The 13024-nt window shown below is 42.0% G+C and overlaps 1 non-coding gene across 1 annotated transcript; it reads right to left on the bottom strand.

Annotated features, from left to right (window-relative positions):
* Positions 1-5307: 5307 nt before the first annotated feature.
* Positions 5308-5598, bottom strand: LOC144929632 (18S ribosomal RNA). Its single transcript, XR_013634889.1, has one exon. It is a non-coding gene; the product is annotated as an 18S ribosomal RNA (ribosomal RNA).
* Positions 5599-13024: the final 7426 nt, after the last annotated feature.

Genomic DNA, 13024 nt, shown 5'->3' with positions numbered 1-13024 from the left:
GGGCTTCTTCTGATGATGGGGTAATTCTCTGCAGGACCTATGTTCAACAGATCTCTTAAGATTATTTAATGGCCAACATGAGAGGTTCCAGAACTGACCACTATTCCTCCTTGTCAAGTTCCTACTTAGGGGGGAGCCAGAATTGAACTTCTGAACCTTATATCAATATCTCTTTACCTTAGATGCTCTGCTGCAAAGATGGGCCTAGGACTCATAAGACCAAAGTTTAGTTCCCTGTTCAGTCACAGGCTGTCTACACTGCAACCAGGCAGGTATAGCCACTTTAATCTAGCTAGCACAGCTAAAAATACCATTAGAGACACACAGGTTTTAGCGTGGGCTAGCAACAGGAGTACATAGGGGGAAATGCAGGCTTGTATAGCTAGAATCCTGCAAACCTGCAAAAATGTATAGACCATATTTGCGGATAGATGCGGATCTGAAGTTTCTCTCTAGAACTCTACAAATCTGTGGCTATCCGCTTTGTATCCGTGGATATCTGCAACCATGGATGCGGATCTCTACAGCTCATGTTTGCAGATTGGATGTAGATACTAATTTTGTAACTGTGCAGGGCTTTATGTATAGCCTATACTGTTGTGTCTTCACTGCTATTTTAGCCACCCTAGTTAGGGTAAAGCCAAGCCAATAAGTCAACAGAAGCAACACAGCGTTTACACGGACACTGCGTCAGCCTAACTACATCAACCTTGACTCTGTGCTGCTTGTGAAGGTGGATTTATGGGGAGCACAAGAGGCCAGGGTAAGAAACAAACCAACCACCACCCTCACCCCCAAGGGTACTGCAGGATGGAGGACAGATGCCTTATCAGACCTATGAGAGTGTCCACAACTGGAGAGAACAAACATTGCTGGCGTGTACTAAAAGGATTTAGCGGTGCTTTGTGGGGGTTCCTGGTGGGGAGTGGGAAGGGGTGCAGCAGCACATAACTAAGATGCATAGGTAGAGCTCAAAGGAGAAACTGGTGTATGGCTTGCGTGCTTGAATCCCAGTGCTTTCAGCCTTTCAATTCCACAAGCACCAAATTTCACGCTCCTCCCATGAAGAGGGATTGGAAAAAAAAAAAAAAAGAAAAGAAAAGTAATCGTTTTGTAATTCAATACAATACTAATCAATTGTGACAGGACCTAGAGACTATTTTCACGGTGCCAATTACTTAAAGGGCAAAGATGCCATACCACTATTAAAATGATGGCACAGACAGCTCTCTAGGACATTGTGGAACAATGAATTAAATGCTGCTCAACTTGTTCAATGAAATAAAGTATTGGATCATTAACCTTACCAATGTCAATGTATTGTCACTATCAAATTCAACTAAATGAGTGTCCAAGGTAACAGTAAAAAGCACACTTCAGCCCAAGAAATGCATTAATACATTACTGGCTGCTAATAAAGAGAGAAACTCTAGTGCAGTGTGAGCAACATGGAAAGGAGCTAAAAGTGTGTCTTAGAGAGGTAGTCAAATTAGATGGGATGGAAAGAGATCTGTGTTTGTATATTCACCCCCCTGTGTGTGCACACATACACTTATATGCAATGCATGAATTTCCTCATTATATAGATGAGGATGCTCCTTGTATCTTTCTTCCTTTTCCTTTCTTGCTACTTCCCTATTCAGGGTCAGCAACTTTTATAGCCTTCTTCCAAAACTTATGATCGTTCACCTGGCTGTTGTGCAAAATGGTGTATGGTCTGCTGATGTTCAATCCACATATAGTCTTTGAATGAAAGATGATGAGTGGGGGCGGGGGACGGGGGGGAAGGAAGTCCACAGTCATTGCAAGGGTCATATTACCAATGTAACTCTCAGGTCTCTGCTGCCCATCCATTCCAGCACAGCCTAGCCTCCCACAACTTGTCTTCAATTTAGGTCACCTGCATTAGGCCCATCACCACATCCTTTTGTTTCTTATCACAGAGCATCCAGCCATTTAACTAACTCAACATGCTCAAGGGGAAGGCTTGGCAGTGGGGAGACAGCAGGAAAGGCACCGTCAGCTGAAAAGCTGTTTAAGAGCCTTTCCTCGCTGCACTGAAAGGCTTGGAGCTGTTGAAACCTTTTCTCACTGCTTCCCCTCTGTCAGAGCCTTTTACCGACAAGTGTAGCTATACCACACAGAGTGGATGTATCTTGCTTTTCACTGTGGCATGTAGCTACACGTATGCTACATGCCGCCACCAGTGACGTGTAGTTCTCTGTGGCTATGTTCCTGGTGTCCACAGAGTTCCCCTTACTATTGTGCTCCACACTGGACCCTGGGAACAATGTAGTAGCATTCCTATCCAAACATTGCTCTATTTCATGTTTTTAATATGGGGAGGCAAAAATATGTCTCAATATACAGGAATCACTTCACCCATCACTGCAAAGCCACCACCTCTGAGATGGAAAATGGCTTTTAACAACACCAACAAAAAAAACAAAACCCACAACACTACACATTGGAAAAAATATACTGCAATTGAAAATGCCTGTGACAAAATAGAAATGATCAAATAGTATCTGCATGCTATTACAATGAACCAACTTTAAAAGAAGATATGAAAAATGTTTTCCTTCTTTCTGCTCATTCATGAGTGAAAGGGTATTAGTGAGGCTGACCTTGCCTTCCTGAGACACTTGCAATTTTATTTTGATTTAAAATAAAATGAAATGACCATACATAGATTTAAGACAGGCAGAAGTGTGAAAACATATGGATATTGGCAGTGACTAGTGTTATTTCTAGGTCCTTTTATATTTCATGATAAATAGCTTAAATGTGGTAATTTAACATTTAAAATTGCAAATTCAGCCCAAGCCCCACCCTGCACACCAAGTCAGCTGATATGAGCCAGCCATGGGCGTTTTGCTGTAGTGTAGACATACCCAAAGAGATCTCTCATGAAAATTTCCTAAAATGTTGGACGTGTCAGCAGCACCATCTAGGATGGAAAGCACAACTGCATTGTGCAGTCAAGTCTTTGAAGGAAGGTGAATGCCATAAAGTCTACCGGTCTTGAAAGCACTCCCACTAATCATGCTCTATTAGACAAGGATCCTAAGTCTCATCCAAAAAGCATAGCCACTTACAATTATCTGCATATGGCAGAAACATGGCAATGTGTTTATTGCTGTGCCATTACTCCTGACATTTGGTTCAATACTCTGTTTGTGGTGATGGTGGGTACATTTCCTCAGCTTTGAAATGCTCAATTGTCAAGCTAGAGTTTAGCGAGACAATTCTAAAGAAGAGAGGTCATTCATAGGTGGCACTCAAGTGAGTTGCAAGTGCTTGGTCATCTACAAGGAGCTGAATTTCTGAGACCTCTGTTGATCCATGCCAACAGGATAGATTAGTTTTCCTGGAGCAGAATTTCATCTTTATACCCAAGGTTAGTTGCTTCATCATATATTACTGCAAAGCCTAATGTCCAAATACAGATGTGAAGAGGATGCATATTCCTATTTGAAACACCTAAATGACTAGATGGCATTCCATCTGCAGAGACACCTCCAACCCTGCCTTCATGGGTTGTCAGATAATTTTATTGGGCTATCCAAATCTTCAAGAACCTAACAGAGAACAGGACTATCAAGTTTTTGTCAGGTTAAGACAACAAAAGGGCTTTCTATTTATGCTCCCTCAACTCTCCTGTGGTTGATGAATAATAATGGACCAAACACTATTATGAGTTACACCAGATGCTATGGATGAACAACCAAATTCAAAAGGGAATAAATAGGCACAATGAAATACATTTCAATAGAGAGTCAATTGTTAAGATGCAACGAGCAGCCAGATGATGACATTTATAGTTCACATCTATAATCTTTATTGGTCCTGCAAAGCCTAGGGACTATGCTATGTAGTCTTGAGCACTTTTTACTGTCACCTTATCGAATAACTATCTACATAAATACACAATTCTATCCTGGGTTATAGTCTGACTTGAAGAGTTATGGCATGCTAATCATGATACAAATAATCTGAGAAAGTTTAGTGACAATGTATGTACTGGATGCACCTGGCAGGTGACATTCATTCCGGTGAAGAGAACCACCACGAGGCCTTGGTAGAACTACAATCCCACTCAGGCCAAGCATTAAGTGCTAGATTTTGAGTAGCCTTCTTTCACTGAGTAATAACTTACCCCATGAATAGCCCCATTGATTGTGGAGTAAGATACTCTTATGTGAGCAAGGAGTTCACACTCAGATGCTAAATTGGGACTTCAGTGCTGTGTAGACATTACCCTGGTCCTTTACACAGGGGTGGGGCTTAAGGGCTTTCATCCTTGGTGCATATTTCTATTCTTCACTCAAAACGGCATTATGCTTCTCTACTAACCTTCAACTCTTAACCCAAATTTTCAGTTGACTGAGTTATCAGCATTGGCTCAATGTGACATTTCTTAGAAATACTTGGAAAGGAACACAGCGCCATTGTCCTAATGTAAGAAAATGTGCACTCCACATGATGGATCACTTGCTAGATGTAATGCTACATTTGTGTCAGGTTCATTGTGCCACATCACATTCTGGACTATCTGAAAATTTAAAACCAATTAGAAGTCATGAACCACATCACTGATCAAACTGCTCATGCTTCAGCTCATCTAGAATATGCATATTGCATTCTTACTGGCTGGCATATGGGACATAATTTTTCAAGATGTGCTCATTGGTTATCTGGTGTCCCTTTAGGGGCAAGGTGGTTCCACTTATCAAGCTGACCCTGTTTGAGTGTCTAGACTCCTATTCCCCTTGTAGACATTCTGCATGGATGGCCACCTCCTCCATTTTTATAATTTCAATATTAGGAAAATTACAAACTCACTACTGAAGTGAGCATTCCTTCATCATGAGCACATCACCCACTGTGGATTTGGAAAGATATTACCACTGTCTACAAGGGTAATGGGAAGTTGGCATAAGAACAGCCACACTGGATCAGATCAAAGGTCCATCTAGCCCCGTAGCCTGTCTTCCGACAGTGGCCAATGCCAGGTGCCCCAGAGGGAATGAACAGAACAGGTACTCATCAAGTGATCCATTCTCTGTTGCCTATTCCCAGCTTCTGGCAAATAGAGGCTCGGGACATCATCTCTGCCCATCTGGCCAATAGCCATTGATGTTCCTGAATTTATCTAGGTTTTTTTTGGAACCCTGTTATAGTCTTGGCTTTCACAACAACCTCTGGCAAGGAGTTCCACAGGTTGACTATGCATTGTGTGAATAGGTATAGGTGTGACTGGCAGACAGTTTCAGCATTTATGGAGCCCTGTATTGTTATTTTTTGTCACTATCTCCCTGGGTCAGGATTGGGTAATTTGCGTGTCTGCTGCCTTGCTTGAATGTGGTAGCCGTTTCTCAGGCTCCCTCTCCAGAATTGAACCCTGAATCCCCATTACCCGTTGTCACCATGGTAGGCCCAGGAAGTACCATTGAAAGTCTATGTCCTGCCTCCTCACAGCCCAGGGGAAGATGCTTTTCTCCCCAGCTCTCTTCATAGAGAGTCTCACACTAGTCTGTTCTGTTGAAACAGCTTCCCTAGCAAACAGCTGATCTCCCATACTTCGCAGGAAGGCTGGCTTTTTAATTTGCCAGAAGGCCTTGCTCAGTCATCAATTCTCTCCGTCATGTGATGAGCGAGGGAAGGGAGGGAAGGGAAAACCAGGAAACCACAGCTTATCCTGTGACAAACCTTTACCAGTGAGGCTCCTTGTCAAGCCCAGATGTGAAGAAAAGCTGCCCATGTGTGACAGCATTGCACAAGGGAGCTCTTTTGGAGCAGGGATGTGTAATTTATACCACACTACACCAGCACTAGTGACATTGTCCCTATATATTTAAGAAACATATGAACAATTCCGGTAGGGGACACAGGATAACTTAAGAAAAGGATGCCACTCTGCTACAGTATCTGCATCACACAAGTTTGGAATGCTGAATTCTGGCATGCTGAATTCTGGGCAGAAGTGTGCTAATGTCTTTTTGGAGCCAACACAGCAGACGGACAAAAAGGGATATGGAATGGGGCTTAGACTGCCAACTTTAAAGCATCTAAAATGAGTGACCCTTTTCAAAGATCCCATCAAGGTTTTGAATGTGCCTTTGAAATTCCACGGCGATTCTCCTTATTTCAGAGTAAAACAGGCCAAATGGAACAAGAATTGGCAGGTCTGTGTCAGAGAGCAAGCGAGGCTATTTTGCGGTTTGGATCTGTTCCATGTTGGATTCCTCGATCAAGGAGTATTAGTTTCAAATTAAAGTGTATCCCTTCACTGGTTTAAACAATCCCAGCCCTCTGGGCATGGTATAGAGAAAGGAACTGGAGTCTGTTTTTAGCACCTATTGCTTTAATGATTTCAGTTTGCAATACAGCTGCACTCTCTAGTTATTGCTATGTTCCAGTACATTTAACACCTCCTAAATGTGAGCAAATGAAAAACCACATATACTACTCTGTTTTGCAAGTGAAATGTTTTTATGACTATTTTTTATACTGTGGGAGAAGAATTGCAGTCTGTAAGAAATCCGAATTATACTGATCTTCATTCACCCCATCTTTTATATTCCCTGGCATCCCAACCAGCTGGGAATTAGGTTGACTGGCAGTGAGGCCTCCTGGATGAGATTATTTAGGACCCCCAGAATAATGGGACTTTTAGCTGGAGAAGGAATACCCGAATGAAAATGGAGGAGAAAAATTAGCCATATGATCACTGTTTGAGAATTCTGTTCCAAACCATTGCATCTCTATAGCTGACTATACATCTGAGAAAAAAAAAAAACCCAAACAAAAAAAAATACAGCTTTTTCAGTTGTGTGATTAGATGAATCAATAATGGCATTTTCTACAGTGCCATTATCTGTAGGATTTCTTAACACTGTTCCTTACAACAAGTCTTGCATCCTATTGATCTACAGTATTAGTGTAAGGTGCTGGTAGCGGCTTTCAGTTTGACTCAGGTTTTGGGGTTTATTTTCAGCTCTTAGATTTTCTGTTGTCTCCCATCTGTGTGTGTTCCCTCTCTCTTTAAAATAAATAAATAAATTCTAAACCCTTGCATGGCTACTAACCCGTTAACATTTCAATCCATGTTAATCCCAATACCCATTTCATTCTAAAGCAACTCCTGATATCTCATTGTCCACTCAGTGTTTATGTGCTGTTCAGACTATATAAGAGTGCTGTAGAGTGACCCTTTGTAATTCCTGCATTAAAAGCTTCTTGGTTTGAAAATATGGCTATTGTATAATGGGAGGGGGCCAGTTCTCTGCTGGTGTAAGTGGCCTTTGCTCCACTGAAGTCAATGGAGTTTTACCCGTTCCCAGGAGTTAAGCCTGAATTTGTGTCTGGCATTTTTCACCTATTCCCTAGTCCTTCCCTCAGGTCAGTCACATAGTATATTGCCATCACCCTCATGTTATATTAGGTGTTCAACATTCATATTATTCAATATGTATTCTGCATGGTGGACCAGAAGACAGCAGCTGTGTGTGGACTCAACTATGCTCCACATGCTGAGAAATGTCTTCTCCAGCATGGTATTCTGCTATCTAGGACCTGCCCCGATTCCTTGCCGATACACAGCAGAGACCTTGCTCTATATACAACATAGGCTAGGGGGATTAATGCAAGCTACATCATCATAACTACAGATCCTGCCTCTGGAATACCAATTCTTAATAGGACAGACAAGCATTTTGCAGCATCTAATCCGAGTTTCCAGCTTGTTGGAAAGTGGACTGGGTTATGGGGTTGAATTAAGCAGGCTGGTGTTGGAAACTTAACTGTTGATTTCCATAGTTTCTAGACTTATTCCCCTCCCCCACCCCATATCATTCTACTAATGATGCTTTAAGTAAAAAAATTATCATCCTTAACTTAAGAAAGGATACTGTCCGGGAACACAAAAAACAATTTAAGATTCTTGCATAGAAATTTAAACAGCATCTCTGTTTATGAGCAACTGTGACAGGAAAATAAACACACTCAAGGGGCCATTGAGAACCCCCTAAAACAGCTCTGCTCATCTGGACGATTGTGCTTTTGGAAGAACTAGATCTTCTGTGCTATACCCAGAACTAGGATAGGTGAAGGGCAAACCTCAGTTGGCAAAAGTAAATGGGAACCTGAAAGGCCAATTCAATAACTGCCATGTAGATATATTTACCAGCATAATTGATGGATGTAATTTTCCTCCACCCTTTCTGCAATTTACACTTCAAGAGCCAAGCACTTAATATATTGTAAGATGAATGCTGCAACAAGAGTGCTTACAAAACAGTGAATATGGAAAAAAATAATCAGGAGACAAAAGCACAACAGGTCTTTGAATCAGAAATGGTGTTAATGCCATAGAAGAGTCTGAAGAGCCTTGGACAAGTGCTAAAATAGCTGTTCTTAGGCTTTAAGACCTAATCTATCACTACTTTTTATTTATTTATTTTTACAGGGCAATTCATAAAGATAGATTTGGTGCTTTGTTGTTACAGTGAGTGCCCCAGGGGAAGGCAGATAAAGGGCAATAATATAACTAATGGGAACAAACTTTATGGCATTAACTCATCAGGAGCATGGAAGGAAGCACAAATTGGTAGGTATGACGAATAAAACTTTTAGTTAAGTTTTTATTCAAGATTTTCCAATATAATACATAAAACTCCGATGAAACAACGCCAGTTGCTAGTGTACAAACAAGTAAGCCAACATGGGTTGTTTCAGAACACAGCTATATTAGCAAAGACATATTTTACACCTCCCCTCCTGTTTTTCCCCTATTAGATCCACTACCCAAAAAGAAAGGGTTGGATTCTGTGGTCACTTGGACTGCAGTATGTATTTAATTTCATTAACTTCCTGCAATATGCCTTTCAGGTACAAAGAAAGCCATCCCTTATGGGAAAAAGGACGGGGTCTTGTGCAGTAAGGAAAAAAGTCTCACTTTTGATTTATTGGGTCAAATGTGTTGCTGGTGTAAGTGGGTACAGCTTAAATTTATTTCAATTCAGCTTCACTCATTTATACTCGTAGAGAAATTTCTCTATTTATTCTTCAGTAGCAATAACCTACACAGCAGAAATAATGTGGAGTGGGTAATCTGACAAAGCAACAACAGGAAGAGAAAAGACAGCCCAGGGGTTCCAAATGCCCGAGGTCATTTCACAAGCGAGGAATGTGTGTTCCCTGGCCGCTTCCAGAGAATGCAGCCATCATTTCCTGCCAGTGCTGTCAAACGCACACTGGGAAACAAGACATGCATTTATTTTCCATTGGCCAAATACGGTTATGGTTCATTAGAAAGTATGTAGTGCTTTTAATCACCAAATTGATTAACTAATTAATCCTCACAACACAACCCTTGTGATAGGTAAGTTGGTATCACTATCCCCATTTTACAGAGGCTGAGCTGGGACAGAGAGGTGAAGTGACTTGTCTAAATGACATGGAGTCAGTGGAAGAGCAAGATTAGAATTCAGGATTTCTTGACATTCATAGTCTCAGGGTGAAACACGCCCCCCATACAGAGGGCCAGTACCAGGTGTAGAAACTACTTAAGCCATATTTGTGAGGTCTCAAATACAATGGTCTATATCACATAACCCACCATCACCACTGGCACAACTTGTTAACAGTCTCAATGGAGAGGCTGAAGAGGGAACGGAGGCTCATCTCCACTTTTACCTGTACAGGTTGAGTCATGCTGGCATTGAGAGAGAGAGAGAATGAATGAGAATCTGGTAGTGTAGCTGCCAGGCATGTGCCTGGTCTCTGGATCAAGAAACCAATCCAGACTCCAAAGTCCAGAGCGTGCATTAGAATGCACATGTCCAAAGAACTCTGACTTCTTAATGCTTGGCTTGCGTGGGATTGTAGTTCTACCTAGGCCTCATGCTGGTTCTCTTCACAGGAATGAATGTCACCTGCCAGGTGCAACCATAGGCTTTAAAACACAAAACCCCCACAGCATTGTATCAATATCATAACAACACTCCTTAAATATCAAAGCCAATCACAGTTTGATCCTATGAAATCTTTTCTATATTGTCCAGTAGATTTAAAATACATTAAAGATAAATATATGGAAGACACATACTTAAAACACTTCCTGAATATCGGTTGAAATATTCCATGGAGGAAGAAGAGTGGAAGAGGTGGGGTAACTACTTTGTCAGAATGATAGATTTGGTATAAAACTATGACAAACATCCAACTTGCTCAGTTTTAATAGGGTTGTCAGCAGTGAATGTTATCTTATTAAAAAAAAATTTAAAAAAAGCCTTCTTGTTGCTCCATATATCATGATGAACAATAGTCCGACAACAACAGAAGCAATCATTTCTTAATTGGGCTTGTTTTCTTGCTGGGCGCAGGGTGGGGGGCAGGATCATCAGTAATGAAGGATGAAGAATGCTGAAAGACTTATGCTCACAGATATTAGCACAAAACTAGATGGCTTGGAATTATTCTTTTAACCACAATAGATAATTCTTGAATGATGTGCCCAACAATGACAAATCCTGCAGCCAGAGGAAGTCATCAATTATATTAACAAGTATATTTGATTCCTTCAAAGCAATGTAGTTCAATTGAGCCTTCAAAGACAGTGGAAAAGTTAAATGCCTGCCTCTCAGAAATGATTTCTATGGAAGGGGAATAGGGAAAAGTATGTGCTGTAGTGGGGGGGAAGAGGTGATACCTGTCCAAACTCAGGACAAAAGCCCGAGGTTCATATTCAAGAGTTACTTGGTCATTACTCAGGCAGACTCCAAGAGACGAAATCACCCCACGCAGAGGGACTAGCACAAGGCCCATTAGCCTCAAGGGCACAGCTCTTCACTCCTTGACGTGCGTCTTCCTTCCTTCCTGCAGAGTCAGCAGCTGGACACAGCCTAGCCCCATAACTTTCCTACAAACCAAATCCAAGCTCCTATTAAGTATTTCCCGAAGAATCTATGTAGGATTTAAGCTTCTTAGGCTCTGTATTGCAAAGCTTTGAGTTAAGGCCCCTTCCTATGAGCACTCCCCAAGAGGCATGTTGCTTAAAGTAATGAACTTCCAGTAACCCAGGGTAACACTTTCAAAAATGCTCAAGTGACTTAGGAACCTGTCCCCCATTGATTATCATTGGGATGTAGGGTCTTAAGTCTCAGCCACTTTTGAAAACGTTACTCCCCGTGCATTTTGGGACCATTTCTGTGCTCAAGAGGAACGTTTACAGCCCTTATGTGCTCTGTAGCAATGGGCAATACTACTCCCTGTGTGTGCATGACAGGTGTTGTTGCATTGTGACTGCACGATATTGCCACTGTAATTTGGGGGCCCAGACTCATAATCCTTACTCATGTCAGCAGTCCTGTTGAAATCAGCAGGGACTACTTGCATGATTAAGAGGTTTGCAGGCTCAGACCCTAAGCAATCAGGATCCTGCAAACAAAGTTCTGCCCATTTAGTAGCGTAGGATGGCACTATGAGCTTCTAGCAGCAGTTAGTGTTTTTGTCAATGTGTCTGTACACACCCTGAACACACTAACAGTGCTCAGTGAACAAGCCATTAGAATAGCAGCAGTGGGAGGAAGAAATAGCTGCAGGAAGCCCAAGCAAGAGAAATAAGTTATTTGAGATGAGATTTGGTAAAAGATGGCATGTCAACAAGGGGCACAGATACAGGGAGGGTGTTCCAGATCACAGCAGTTGCGGAGGAATAAGTTTTTACATCAAACTGTGCCAAAGCTGTGCTCAACAAACAAAGACTGAACTGGGTTCAAATGGGGAGGGAATTAGGGAGTGTAGCTAGGGGACTAGAGAAATGAGGACCAAGATGTTGGAGTGAGAAAGTGAAAGCAGGATTCTGAAGTGAAGTGGATGGTGCGTCACGGGGCTGAGCGGGACATGGTTTCTTCCTTGGAAGATCTGAGAAGGGTGTCCAGCAACATTTTGCACATGCTAGACAGCTGATTCAGCACTATAAGCTAAGTGGTCCCTTGATCTGTGAGCATTCCCACGAACATCTATGGAACAACCCAGAGAGTGCATGCTACTCAACCGGAATAAGGGTAGCAAAGTCTAACCATGCACCAAGACAGGAAGTCAAGAGTTGAAGGGTTAATCCTGCAGCCCTTGTTCACATAAAGTGCCCCCTTCTACTCATTGGGACAACTAACATGAGAATAATATTGCAGGATCAGGCCCTAAATTCATTTCACTGAGCGCCCTGGGATGCATTTGTGAGGCATCATCCAAACTCTCCTATGGCCCAACAGCATACCTCAAATCCAGTCATCAAAACTTGTTATGCAGGATGCCGGAGGCTTTAACAATGAATTTAAATACAGAACAGCAAGCTGGATTAGCATCCATGTTACTTGCCTGTCACTGCCCACAAACCTTCTCCTTAAAAATGGATTTTTATATTCATGGAAGTTCCCAGGCTGGCTGCTCAGGAGGTGGACATCTGGCTACACACAGAATGGGGTCAGTATGAGCTGCAGCACACACTCCTTCCCCATCAGGTGCTTGGGGGAGCAAACCCATCAGGTGCTTAGGGAAGCTCCCCCACTCCCATCATACTCAGGTAAGAGGAAAATTCAATCCCCAAGTCTCAGTCAAACCTTGACCTTTCTGCCTGCTTGGAGGCAGACACGAGTCTGAGGAACTAGTTAACACTGTGTGGCCACTGGATGGTACTGCCTAGAGTGTCAGTTATACCAAACCAGTCTTGATTCCGAACAGCAGCTCAATGCTGAAAGTTTCTGTATCCATTACCCAAACCCTCAGTCATCCTGTTTACCTAATCTCGGTGCTGTAAGAGTGCCCTTAATCCCCATTTCACAGAAATGACACAAAGTTTTTTCCGGGGGGTGAGAGAATATTTTTCAGTGACTAGTTGTTTTGTGAATTCATGTCAATTTCATTTTACTGTTAAAAACACCGAAACAGTTGAGAAAAAAAAAGTTTTGTTTCAACTTCTCAAATGAAACTCTGTCTTTGAAACCACTTTCCCTTTCAA

The sequence above is a fragment of the Lepidochelys kempii genome, chromosome 21 (assembly GCF_965140285.1).
Source record: "Lepidochelys kempii isolate rLepKem1 chromosome 21, rLepKem1.hap1, whole genome shotgun sequence".
NCBI lineage: Eukaryota > Metazoa > Chordata > Testudines > Cheloniidae > Lepidochelys > Lepidochelys kempii.
This window is presented reverse-complemented; position numbering and strand designations above follow the sequence as displayed.